Source organism: Hemiscyllium ocellatum, chromosome 13 (genome assembly GCF_020745735.1).
Source record: "Hemiscyllium ocellatum isolate sHemOce1 chromosome 13, sHemOce1.pat.X.cur, whole genome shotgun sequence".
Lineage (NCBI taxonomy): Eukaryota > Metazoa > Chordata > Chondrichthyes > Orectolobiformes > Hemiscylliidae > Hemiscyllium > Hemiscyllium ocellatum.
In genome coordinates this window covers 72,343,608-72,356,248 of record NC_083413.1, presented here as the reverse complement: position 1 = coordinate 72,356,248, position 12,641 = coordinate 72,343,608, and the positions used below count along the sequence as shown (strand labels likewise).

The following is a 12,641-nucleotide window of genomic DNA, read 5'->3' as shown; positions in this document are numbered from 1 at the left end:
CCCAGAAGGCTGCTGTCTTTTTTTTAGATTAGATTACTTACAGTGTGGAAACAGGTCCTTCGGCCCAACAAGTCCACACCGACCCGCCGAAGTGCAACCTACCCATACCCCTACATTTACCCCTGACCTAACACGACGTGCAATTTAGCATGGCCAATTCACCTGACCTGCACATCTTTGGACTATGGGAGGAAACCGGAGCAAACCCACGCAGACACGGGGAGAACGTGCAAACTCCACACAGTCACCTGAGGTGGGAATTGAACCCAGGTCTCTGGCACTGTGAGGCAGCAGTGCTAACCACTGTGCCACCATGCTGCCCATGCCATCTTGTTAGAGAGACAACTGTTTGTGGCTTACCTTAAGGATCACCACACCTCAGGTGAGGGGAGAGGTTGAGAAGAAGAGTCCTTCATGGTGCCGAATTGGACCCATGCTGTTGGGATCCAATTGCAAACATTGCATCGCTTTGCAAACCAGCCACCCAGCCAACAGAGCTAACTGATCGCAGGATAACCCAGCAATGGCAACTTACAGAATACAACAGTCATGCTGTTAGTTTCAAATAAATAATCAAAGGCAGAATTCTAAGTTATGTAAATAAGAATTCACTTACTCCCTGCGGAAAGATCCATGGTCAATTTTATCAAATTAAATTCCATTTAATATATTGTAGAAGCTGAAAATACTTACACTTACTTTAAATTACAAAAAGGTAGATGATTAGTGTTGGGTGAATAATGCTGATATACCAAGGACAAATTGGAACTCGGAATGCAGCATTTTTCTTTATTTTGTCCCAACTCAGTGAATGTGAATGTATAGACAGATCCTCTGCTAAGTATTCAAAGGGAAAATTGAACACTGTGAAGTACTTTACAGATGGGTTTTATTCAGATCAGTTCCTATGCACACAAGTAATTTATTTACATCTGGCTGTTTGTGGCTGCTGTACTACGTGAGTAATGGGACAGACATGTACTCCATTATAGTGGTTCATTTCCAGATAGTGCAATCAAATCTCAGGTAAGCGAACCAAATGCACAAGTGACAAATACCAGCATCAGAATTGGTACATTATTTTCTCTGTGAATAGTGGGTAGCATTTTCGTTCGAGTTTGTGGTGTACGCTTAAAATGTTCACCTTTGCACAGTGTGTACTTACAGTTTAATATGCTTTTTAAAAATGCTAGTGGATAGTCCTTTACCATTCTTTCATCCTGTCTTAATTCATGCACTTTTCAGAGAAATAGATGTTGCCAAGCATGACTGTAACTTGTTTTGTGTGTTCTGTCTTTTGTTTTCTTTCCTTTCTTTCACTCACTCTTTTCTATCCCTGTTTCTTGAACAAGATCTCCAGCAGCTGCTGAATGTGACCTCATCTCTGTCTCAGTCCACCACATGTCTACACGAACCTTCTCCCCAGCATCCAAAACCCCCACCAGCTACCAAACTCCTCGAGACCCCACGGATGTCGCAGGCTCGTCTTCTGCTCCAGAAAGGGGGGGATGTGACCCCCAGCATTTTACGTAGGGCTATGTCATGGATGTCCACTCACAGCCGAGATCTGTTCCAATAATGGCAGAAAAGGTGATCAGCCTATTCCCCTTTAATTTTAACAAACATAACCAATATAAACGTGAAGTTGCTTAAGAAGCTGGCCTTCTGGTCGCCTTGAATTTTACCTCATTGTCGATCATTTCAAACTCAGGAGCAAGCAGATTTATTAAATAATTTGAATAGTTCTTTCATCAATCAAATCATCTGCCAAACATTTTGCAAGCAAGCCCCAAATTCCAAACTTACCTTTAGAGTTGCCAGGTTTTCTTTGAATTCCAAGCATTATATATTAATAACCATAGAATGAACCAGCATAGAACAAGACCATTTAGCCCATTGTGTATGTGTCAGCATTTTGAAAGACTGTCCAATGAGTCCTGTTGCTATGCTGTTGTCCTGTTCATTAATCATTTCCAAGTCCAAATTCTTTTTAAAAAATTTACTGTTAAAAAAGCTTCCACCATACTGTCAGGGAATAACAAGCAGATTATATTGTACAAAACATGAAAAATGCTTTAGCACAACCATATTCATTTGATAAATAGAAACCATTAGAGGGAGCAAAAACAGAAATTGTTGAAAAGCTCAGCAGGTCTGGCAGCATCAGTCCATCTTCCCTCCCACCTATCCACTCCACCCTCCCTACCAACCCATCACAAATCACCTACCTGCATCCACCTTTCACCATCCCACTTACCTTCCTCCTAGCCCCACCCCCACCCAACCTCCTATTTGTCTCTTAGCTCCCTTCCCCCTCCACATTTCCTGATTAGATTAGATTACCTACAGTATGTTAACAGGACCTTCAGCCCAACAAGTTCATACCAACCCTCTGAAGACTAACCCACCCAGACCCATTCCCCATATGTACCCCTGACTAATGCACTTAACATTATGGGCAATTTAACATGGCCAAGTCACCTAACCTGCACATCTTCTGATTGTGGGAGGAAACCGGAGCACTCGGTGGAAATCCATGCAGACAAAGGGGAGAATGTGCAAACTCTACAAAGACAGTTGCCCTTGGCTAGAATCGAACCCAGGTTCCTGGTGCTGTGAGGCAGCAATGCTAACCACTGAGCCACCATGCCGCCCCCTGATGAAGGGCTTATATCCGAAACATCAACTCTCTGCTCCTCGGATGCTACCTGACCTGCTGTGCTTTTCCAATCCCACGCTTTTCGACTCAGCATCTGTGGAGGGAAATCAGAGTTAATGTTTCAGGTCCAGTGTAGAACTGGGTTCTGAGGAAAGGGCATTAATGTTTGGGTTAAATATTAACTGATTTCTCTCCACAGATGCTGCCGGACCTGCTGAGCTTTTCCAGCAATTTTTGTTTTTGTTTCTGATTTCCAGCATCCACAGTTCTTTCAGTTTTTATTGACAATTAAAGATAACCCTTTCTCACAACTTTTTCTGATCTTTAGATCTATCCAAAATATGAAGCAGACTAGCTTTAATCCAGAGGAACTTCCAACAACAATTATAATTGATTTCAAACTGAACTCAGAATGTTCAGGGATTAGCTGAGCAGTGGCCTTCAAATGCAATGGTTAGCGGCTGAACACGACACTCAAACTCTGAGTCTTAACATTGTCATGAGTGATAAACAAAGAATACATTGGTTCAAATTGTTAAAAATCATACACAATGAAAGACCATATCACATGGCCAGAGCCCATCAACTAGTCCTTAACTGGTGCAGGAATCATGTGCTGTGGTCATGGAGAAGTCCCTTTCACTGCAGCTTTCCAGATGAACTATCATGTGTTCATTCATATCTGTTACGTTTAACAACAGGAAAGCGTTCTACCATGTGTAATAAAGTGATTAATTTCTGCTTTATAAGGCTTTAAGATTTCACTAAATGTCAACTGCACATTGAAGTTTTGTAATATATTTGTCATTAACCATAGATCCAATTTCTCATCTGCCTGAATGAAGGCCTCAGTATTTTTCCATCATTCCCTTTTTATCCTCCATTCATCTCTCTATCTCATCTTCTCACACCACTTCAGAATACGTAATGAACCCCAGATATTATGCACACTTCCCCACTAATTGTATCTTATAGAAGTTGAACCACAACAAAACTGAGCAGTTAAATGGTACCAGAACCAATCTTCATCAGATACCATTGCTCATTTCTCATAAAAAGGCTGTTTCTTCATGAAGTGTGTTGTTTAAAGTGAAAACAGAATTGTTCATTTCAAACAATGTATATTCATGTTGGGCGAGAGATGTTGTTGGCAAGGTTGGCATTTAATTCCCAACTCTGGTTACCCTGAGAAGGGGGTGATGTAATTGATTAGGGAGGAAGGTCATTTCAGATAAAGAGTGAACTAAACCACCGTGAGACTGGAATCACATGTAGGTCAGACTTGAGTAAGGACAACACATTTCCTTCCCAAAAGGACATAAGTGCATACGTTGTTTCTTTGTAGCAATTTCATCGTCCCTGAACCAATAAACTGAATTTAATTCTCAAACTGCTATGGTGAACTTGAACTCATCTTCACTGGGCTGGTAACATGACCATTGTCCCACCATACTCATCTGGCTATGGTATCCAACTAGGGACATCTAATCACATCCTTAACTCATATCTGCACCTAAAAATCATTAATTTGTAAGTGAAAGAACAATGTATAATTCTGTTATATATGGAAGACACAATTATATGGACCACACAATCAATGCACTAAAAAGAACGATAGAACAGTAAATCATTAAGGGCTAAACCCTCTTCGTTGCTTCATATTCAAATCAATGAATCACCCAATGGAACAAAATTGCTGAACAAAAAAAGCAGACTTTGGAATTCTGAAACAAACACAAAGAATGTCAGAGAAACATGCCATGTTTGGCAGCATTTGTGGAGAGAGGAACAGAGTCAGTGTTTCAAAACTGGTATGACTAAAGGCTTTGCCTATTACTTAGATTGAATTCTACAGTGCTGAACATGGCCATATGAATACAGATTCCATTGTTGAAAAATGCCACCAACTGTAAACGTGATTCCTATAGGTTCTGCATGTCTTGAGTCGTTGGAGCTATGGTGTAGGGTTGTGGAAGAATTCAAAATAGCTTCAAATACCAACACATTAACAATCATTTTACAGGTCAATGAAGAGAGATTTGTGTATCTGTTAAAAAAAAAAGGCTGAAGCATCCAGTTTTCCATAGGATTCTCAGGGATTTTATTTAGGTGCGAATTATATATCCCAGTCCCAAATTAGATTAGATTAGATTAGATTACTTACAGTGTGGAAACAGGCCCTTCGGCCCAACAAGTCCACACCGACCCGCCGAAGCGCAACCCACCCATACCCCTACATATACCCCTTACCTAACACTACGGGCAATTTAGCATGGCCAATTCACCTGACACGCACACCTTTGGACTGTGGGAGGAAACTGGAGCACCCGGAGGAAACCCACGCAGACACGGGGAGAACGTGCAAACTCCACACAGTCAGTCGCCTGAGGCAGGAATTGAACCCAGGTCCCTGGCGCTGTGAGGCAGCAGTGCTAACTACTGTGCCACCGTGCCGCCCAAATGACCTTTCTTTTCCACCCATTCCGTGCCAGCATTTACTGCCAATCCCTAATTGCCCTCGGGAAGAAAGTTGGACTGATTTCTTAACCGCTGCAATCCCTGCAAGTAAAGGTATTCTCACATTCTTGTAAAGGAGGGAATTAAAGGAAATTGAAGGAGCAGTCTTATATTTTTGGGTTAGGAAGGTGTATGCATTGGCAGAGAGCATACACAGCTAGTAGGGGAAAGCTGAACATCAAAGCCTGGCAGGATCAGAGGAGAGAGAAACGTGTTAGCATTTCACATCGAATATTTCGCTTCTTAAGAATCCTTTTTGGACATGGTTTGCTTGTGTGGTTTGAGTGACCACTTAATAACTGAGCCTGAATGTTTACCTGGTCTTGCAGCATGACAGCATACTCTGCTCATTATCTGAGGTGCTGTATATAGAAATGAACATTATTTAATCATCAGCAAACATCTTCATTTCTACCTTTAAGTGGCCGTATCATTCATGAAGCATTTGAAGGTGTTTGTGCCTAAGAGTCTCCCATTGTGGTTCCTTGGCTGAGATTATTGGCTTCCAATAGCCAGTCCTGGTGCATTAATAAATTTGTTAAGGGATGTTAATGAGTGAAACAGATTATGGCAATCTTTTCATTTAATTCCAGAATGTAATGCATTTGCAAATGTGAGAGTCAAATGCAGGTTGCAAGAACATTATCTGGGTTTCTAGATTATGAGTCCTTTGACTAGGCCATTCACTTACCATACTGATGGCAATCCATTTTCCTTCTGATACTCATCAATTTCAACATTGTTTGATCCTCTTGATGTAATACTTGCTTAAGTGCTGCCTTGATACTTAAGGTTGTCACTCTCATCTCACCTCAAGGTTTTAGCTGATATGCCATAATTAACATCAGATTTTAATCATACCAAATACCAAATAGGGAGCCATGCCAAAACGATGTTTCCACTTTCTCTGAACTTATAATCAGCCAGCTCTTAGCAGTATACTTTCCATGTAAAGTCTTCACTTCTTTCCCCCTCTTCAGACCAATCTTGGCTGGCTTTTAGAACTTGAAATTGCTGTTTTTAAAATGCATAGGCACTTGCAAAGCTTTGCTCCATCCTCAGAAACAAAACAGAAATTGCAGGAAAAACTCAACTCGCCTGGCAGCAGATGTGAAGAGAAATTAGAGTTAACATTTCAGGTCCAGTGACCCTTTCTCAGTAATCAGGTCATTGGACTTGAAACGTTAACTCTGATTTCTCTGCACAGATGCTGCCAGACCTGCTGAGTTTCTCCAGCAATTTCTGTTTTTGTTTCTGATTTATACAGCAAGCACAGTTCTTCTGGTTTACTCCATCCTCCCTATTCTACCTTCCTCTTGAACTTATCCTCTGCTATTAACGCTGCTGTAAGTTTTTTTTCCCCCTAGAGTGTTTTGTTCAGTCTGCTCCCCACCCCATATTCTTCAGCACCCTCCATCACCAATCTGTCTTTCTGCACCTGATCCCACCGTCAAAAGTTTCTTTTAAATTGATTTCCATTACAATGTCTTTTGCACTTCAGCCCACTCTTCTCTTGCTTATGATGTCTGTTGCCAATCCTGAAATGCCTTGAAACATTTGCAGAGTTAAGGGCAACTGTTCACCTTGTTATGTGTTAAATCCCTGGAGGACCATGGCACAGGAAGGCAGTGCAATGTGAAAGGTATTATGCTTCACTCAGCTTTTTGGCGGTACATTTTTGTTCTGGTTCGGGTATTTTAGCTGACAAGACAGTTCTCCAACTTTACTAATAATAAACTGCAAGCTTAGTTTGCCCCTTTAAGGCCAATATTTAAATCCTTCATTAAGGGGAATAATCAGACCAAGCAGTTACTGTAATTAGGGTACAGTTAGCTGCTTGGATATTTCAGGTTTCAGGCCAATGACTGTTGTTCCCTAAAACAATGACTGGACTAGGAGGAATGTGTATCACAGGCACAAGAAGTCATCAAACGTTGTGCATTTCCAGTATTTATTACTTTCTTACCTCGATACACAGCCTTGTAACATGCAAATCCTATTCCCAATTAAAGCCATTGTCAACATTTTCTGTAGTGTTGCACTTGCAGACCTACAACCAATAGATGGTGCTATGGTACAGCTAGCACAATCCTCCTATCATTTCAGTTATGTCCTCAAATGGGTATAAATCAATTTTTGGAAACAGCTAGAATCCCTATACTCACCAGACATCATTATGATTAACCAATTCTGATTCCATGCCTGGTCAGCTTCCTTTCTCCTGTACATGTGGCCTAGTCAGGCTTATTCTCACATACCCAGCTTCTGACCATTCCTGATGAAGGACTTTTGCAAAAATGTCGACTCTCCTGCTTCTCGGATGTTGCCTGACCTGCTGTGCTTTCTCAGCACCAGACTCTCAATTCTGACCATTGGTGCCAATTCATGATCCTATCAAAACCACATTGACTGTGATCAGATGAATCTTTTACAAGCACTTGAAGTTATTATTAAAACATAGAAACATAGAGAACAGGAGGGGGAGGAGGAGTAGGCCATTCAGCCTGAGTCTACGCCATCATTCAACATGATCATGGCTGTTCAAACTGGCTGGTTGGTGTAGGGCTATGGTTTATGCTTCAAGTAAATGCATCAAGTGTGAAAAGTCCCAGGTTCAAATCCTGGATGAACGCTTGAGTTTTATGGGCAGCACGGTGGCTCAGAGTTTGGCACTGCTGCCTCACAGTGCCAGGGACCCGTGTTCGATTCCCACCTCAGGTGACTGTGTGGAGTTTGCACATTCTCCCTGTGTCTGTGTGGGTTTCCTCCCACAATCCACACGTCAGGTTAATTGGCCATGGTAAAATTACCATGGGGATAGATGTGTTAGGGATACATATAGGATAGGGGAATGGATCTGGGTGGGTTACTCTTTGGAGGGTCGTTGTGAACTTGTTGGGCTGAAGGGCCTGTTTCCATACTGCAGGAAATATGATCTAATTCTCCCCTTTTTCCAATACTGTTTGATCCTTTTAGCCCTAAGAACTATATCTAACTCCTTTTTAAATGCAGTCAACATTTTGGCCTTAACTGTTTTCTGTGGTAGATAATTCCACGGGCTCACCAACTCAGTGGGTGGAGAAGACATTTCTTCTCATTAATTCTAAAAGGCCTACCCAGTAAGTTTGGTTCTGGACAGTTATCAGGAACATCCATCCTGTCTTTACCATGTCTATTCTTGGGAAAATTTTCTAGGTTTTATGAGAACCCCCTTCATTTTTTAAAATCTAGTGATTATATTCCTAATTGATCCAATGTTATCTTCATACTTCAGTTCTGCCATCCCAAGAATCACAATATAGTAAAATTCATTGCATATCCATAATACCCTTTCTCAGATGAGGAGACCAAAACTGAACACAACATATTATTGTCGCGAGTGTGGTATTTGAAAAGTACAGCAGGTCAGGCAGCATTCGAGGAGCAGGGGAATCCATGTTTCAGGCATAACCTCTTCATCAGGAATCTTCTCTCATCGGATGCTGTCTCACCGATTTTCCAGCACCACGCTCTTCGACTCTGATTTCCAGCATCTGCAATCCTCACTTTCTCCTCATTGATTTCACTCCTATTATGACCAAGTCTATAAGCTGTTATAACCTGTCAGTCTCTTTTATTTTTTCATCCCTATCCTCCAAAATATACTTTTTTTCCCCTACTTACGTTTATATTTGAGTGGGTGATATTTCAAAATTAATGTCAGTGAACTGATATTATAGTTATGGTGATAGAAAAACAACATTTCTTCCAGATCATTGGGGAAAAAAAACACAAAAAACTTGTTTTGATCTTGTATCATATTAAGATATGATCAGATATAATATTTCTGATCTTAGCAGCTTTTCACCAGTAACAGGTGACTGATTGGGAGTGATCTTAGTTCCTTTATGCTATCATAAACCCCCTGAACAGCAATCCAGGATATATTTGTGATTGCTGTTTCTGAGACCTCACTGTAATGTCCAGTAAGGGATCGAGAGCATGCGCTCTTTTCCTGTTGTCTCTGTCAACATGTGAGTTTATTCTTCCACATGAAATAAATCGAGCTCATATTTCAACTTTTATAAAACAGAGACTAACTTTTCCCCTCTCTCAGAACCCTCGAAACTGCTGTATTTCCACAATCTGAGCCAAAGGTTTAATTCATCTAAATTTGTAAATGAAGATGCAGTCAGCCTAAAATGTGAATAGTGATTTGATTTACCAGTGCAACAGGTAGCTTACATGTCAACCCACACTTGCTGTTTAAACTGTCTGAAAAATCTGAGCCTTCTTTTCTGGAAAAACTTGCCCTGCTCCCTTTCAAAACAAAATATTTCTTTCTCCAAAAATTCCAGGACTGCCAAGCATGTAGTCAGGATAAGAAAGTCAGGCTCGGCAAACTTGTAGTTGATATATTACTGATGCATTATTTTCTTTGAGAAAAATCACTCAGTGATTCATTTAGTTTAAACCATTGAATTATCTACTTGCAAGTCATGTAACACGTTTACATTGTGGGTGTTAAAATATATCTCAGATTTCATAGTGTACACATTGTGTTAACATTATAAAGTATCATTGTCCTATAGTGTATTGTCAAACAGAGATGGTGATTGTTATATCCAGATCCCATTCGAGGTCTCCCAACTTGCTTCAGTTTCAAATGGGATTTCCCCAACCATTCAGCTCCCAGGGTGAGAATGGACAAACAGGCTCCCCTTCTTTATTCACCCACCCACTCAGTTGATTACAGTTAATTTAAAAATGGATTCCTTCCCTTCTTGATACCATTTTCCCTGATCCAAATGATCTTATTAGCGAGTTTTGAGAAGATTTGTAGCTCAGGTTGAGGTTCTGGATGTAGGTTTGCTCGCTGAGCTGGAAGTCTTCATCCGGAGGCGCACTGAAGACGTTACCTAATATGGTGACGAGATGTCTGAAAATGAACCTTTCAGCTCAGCGAGCAAACCTACATCCAGAATCTTATAGTTTAAAAGGAGCCAATTTAACCAGGCTTTCTGCAGTTGTCAAAGAGTGATTTTATTAATTACTAAACAGGAGAATTCATAGTGCAGTAGAGATAATGCACAAAATAGAAATAAGAGGTGAGTCCAAAAAGATAAAAGTTAAAAGAGGCAGCTATGTGGATCGATCTCTAAATTGCTGGTGGAGAACGGACAGTTGAAGTTGTGATGATTGCAGAAGAGGTTAACAGTTATGTTAACGTTGACAGTTGACCTATTGATTTCATGATCTTCCAATTTTCAGATTGTTTGATGTGCTATGGTTCTGGTTCCTTCTGCCAGTGACAGACAGAGGCCTTTCGTGTTCCTGTTTCCTTTTTCCCTTATGCCTTTTGTCTGGCTATTAACCAACTGATTTATAATAATCAGAATGAGTCCCTCTGCAGGGACTGATGAAGGAGCAGTGCTCCGAAATCTAGTGCTTCCAAATAAACCTGTTGGACTATAACCTGGTGTCGTGTGATTTTTAATTTTGTACACCCCAGTCCAACACTGGCATCTCCAAATCATCCCGTTGCAGGGAGTGACTTGGGGATAGTTCTTTGACTGAGACCTCACAGCATGGTGACCTAGGCAGGCACAGACTAATATAATCAGTTCCAGTAGAAGACTGAGTTGAAACTGGCCATTTAACCCCTATTTTTGTGTATTCTTCAAACGAAGAAACAAAATATGCGTCCAAAGTTTGGGACATAATCCACAGGGATTGAGCAGACGGTCATCAGCCCCTTATTATCTTTGTCATGACAAGAGATCATAGTCCAATCTGTTCTTGGTTGCCTCTTGGAAGTGGTGTTGTTTGAATTTCCCTTTGGATTCGTCACTGTAAAATTCAGTGGGTCTTTCTCTACAGCCAACCACTTCATTTAAGTCCTTAGCCAGTCTTGGCTGCATCAGCCCTCTTTTATGTAACATATCTTGGGAGTCTGAAATAAAAATATTCATAGTATTTGGCGTTCTGACCCATGATTGTGTATGCACACCTTGTCATGACCGTGGGTCAGAACTCCAAATATTAGATTTAAAATTCCAACCTAGATCTTAACTGGGGATGACAATACTTTCCTAAAATTTTAAAAACAGATATAAAGAAGTTACATTTTCAGATAACATATTTTGTGACAGGTAAGAGCTGTCCAATCCACTACTTCAGAAAGTGGCTTGAGTTCCAAAGCCTGTTTAATTAAAGTAATTCCAGGCCAGAAATTTACTTATAAAATACACAGAATTTGTATTAAATTGGTTGTACCCACTGGATACAAGTTGTCATGAACCTGAGTTGACTTTATTTCCAGAAATACTGTATGTGTGGATTTTATAAACACTGTACTGTTGCAGCAGTAAATGGTAATGCCTGCCAGTTTGAATTTTCCTGGTATATTCCTAGCAATGACATTTCCAGCCTCTGCTACAGATTTGTGTGCAAGAGGGCAGATTGATCTGATCCAGCTGCCATTGTTTGCATACATATGAGAGTAATCAACTGAGATTTCTTCAGTGTTAACAAAATGGCCTGCTTCGGTTGCCAGTTGTGTCAGTGGAACCTCAAATTAATGGCAATAAATTTTATATCACATTTACACATCAGAATTGAAAACAGGCACTCACTGTGAGATTCCAAAATGTTGCCACTTTAGTTATCCCAAAGAAGAAAGTAACAGGAACATTGTTGACTTGGATAGCTCTAGAGCAGTGGGTTGAGTTTAATGTGTATCTGGAAAGTGTGAATAGGCTATCATTCCTTTATTCTCTTGTAAAGAGAATGCTGATGGGCTGATGTAGTGCATGGGTAATCTGGTGTGTAGATCAGCTCTTTTGAGAAACACATTTTAGAATTCAAAGTTTGGGAGAAGATTTGTAGCTCGGGTGCTCGCTGTTGTGGTTCTGTTCACCGAGCCGGGAATTTGTGTTGCAGACGTTTCGTCCCCTGTCTAGGTGACATCCTCAGTGCTTGGGAGCCTCCTGTGAAGCGCTTCTGTGATCTTTCCTCTGGCATTTGTAGTGGTTTGAATCTGCCGCTTCCGGTTGTCAGTTCCAGCTGTCTGTTGCAGTGGTCGCTATATTGGGTCCAGGTCGATGTGAGAACAGAGAACAGCCAAGAAATTCCTAGAGGCATGGAACTCATCCACAGAATCAATCAATAATCACATCAACCTGGACCCAATATACCGACCACTGCAGCGGACAGCTGGAACTGACAACTGGAAGCGACAGATTCAAACCACTACAAATGCCGGAGGAAAGATCACAGAAGCGCTTCACAGGAGGCTCCCAAGCACTGAGGATGTCACCTAGACAGGGGACGAAACATCTGCAACACAAATTCCTGGCTCGGTGAACAGAACCACGACAACATTTTAGAATGACAAGATAAAAATGTCCTGTTACTTTTGGGTTCTGACCTGTAGTCATAACAAAGTAATGTATTTTAATATTTTCCTGAGTGGCTGTGTTTTAAC

The 12,641-nt window shown here is 40.9% G+C and overlaps 1 protein-coding gene across 4 annotated transcripts in view; it reads left to right on the top strand.

Annotated features, from left to right (window-relative positions):
* The window catches only part of LOC132821934 (uncharacterized), a 462,849-nt gene that overhangs the window by 442,146 nt on the left and 8,062 nt on the right, over positions 1-12,641 (top strand). The gene's annotated exons all lie outside the window — the stretch shown is intronic.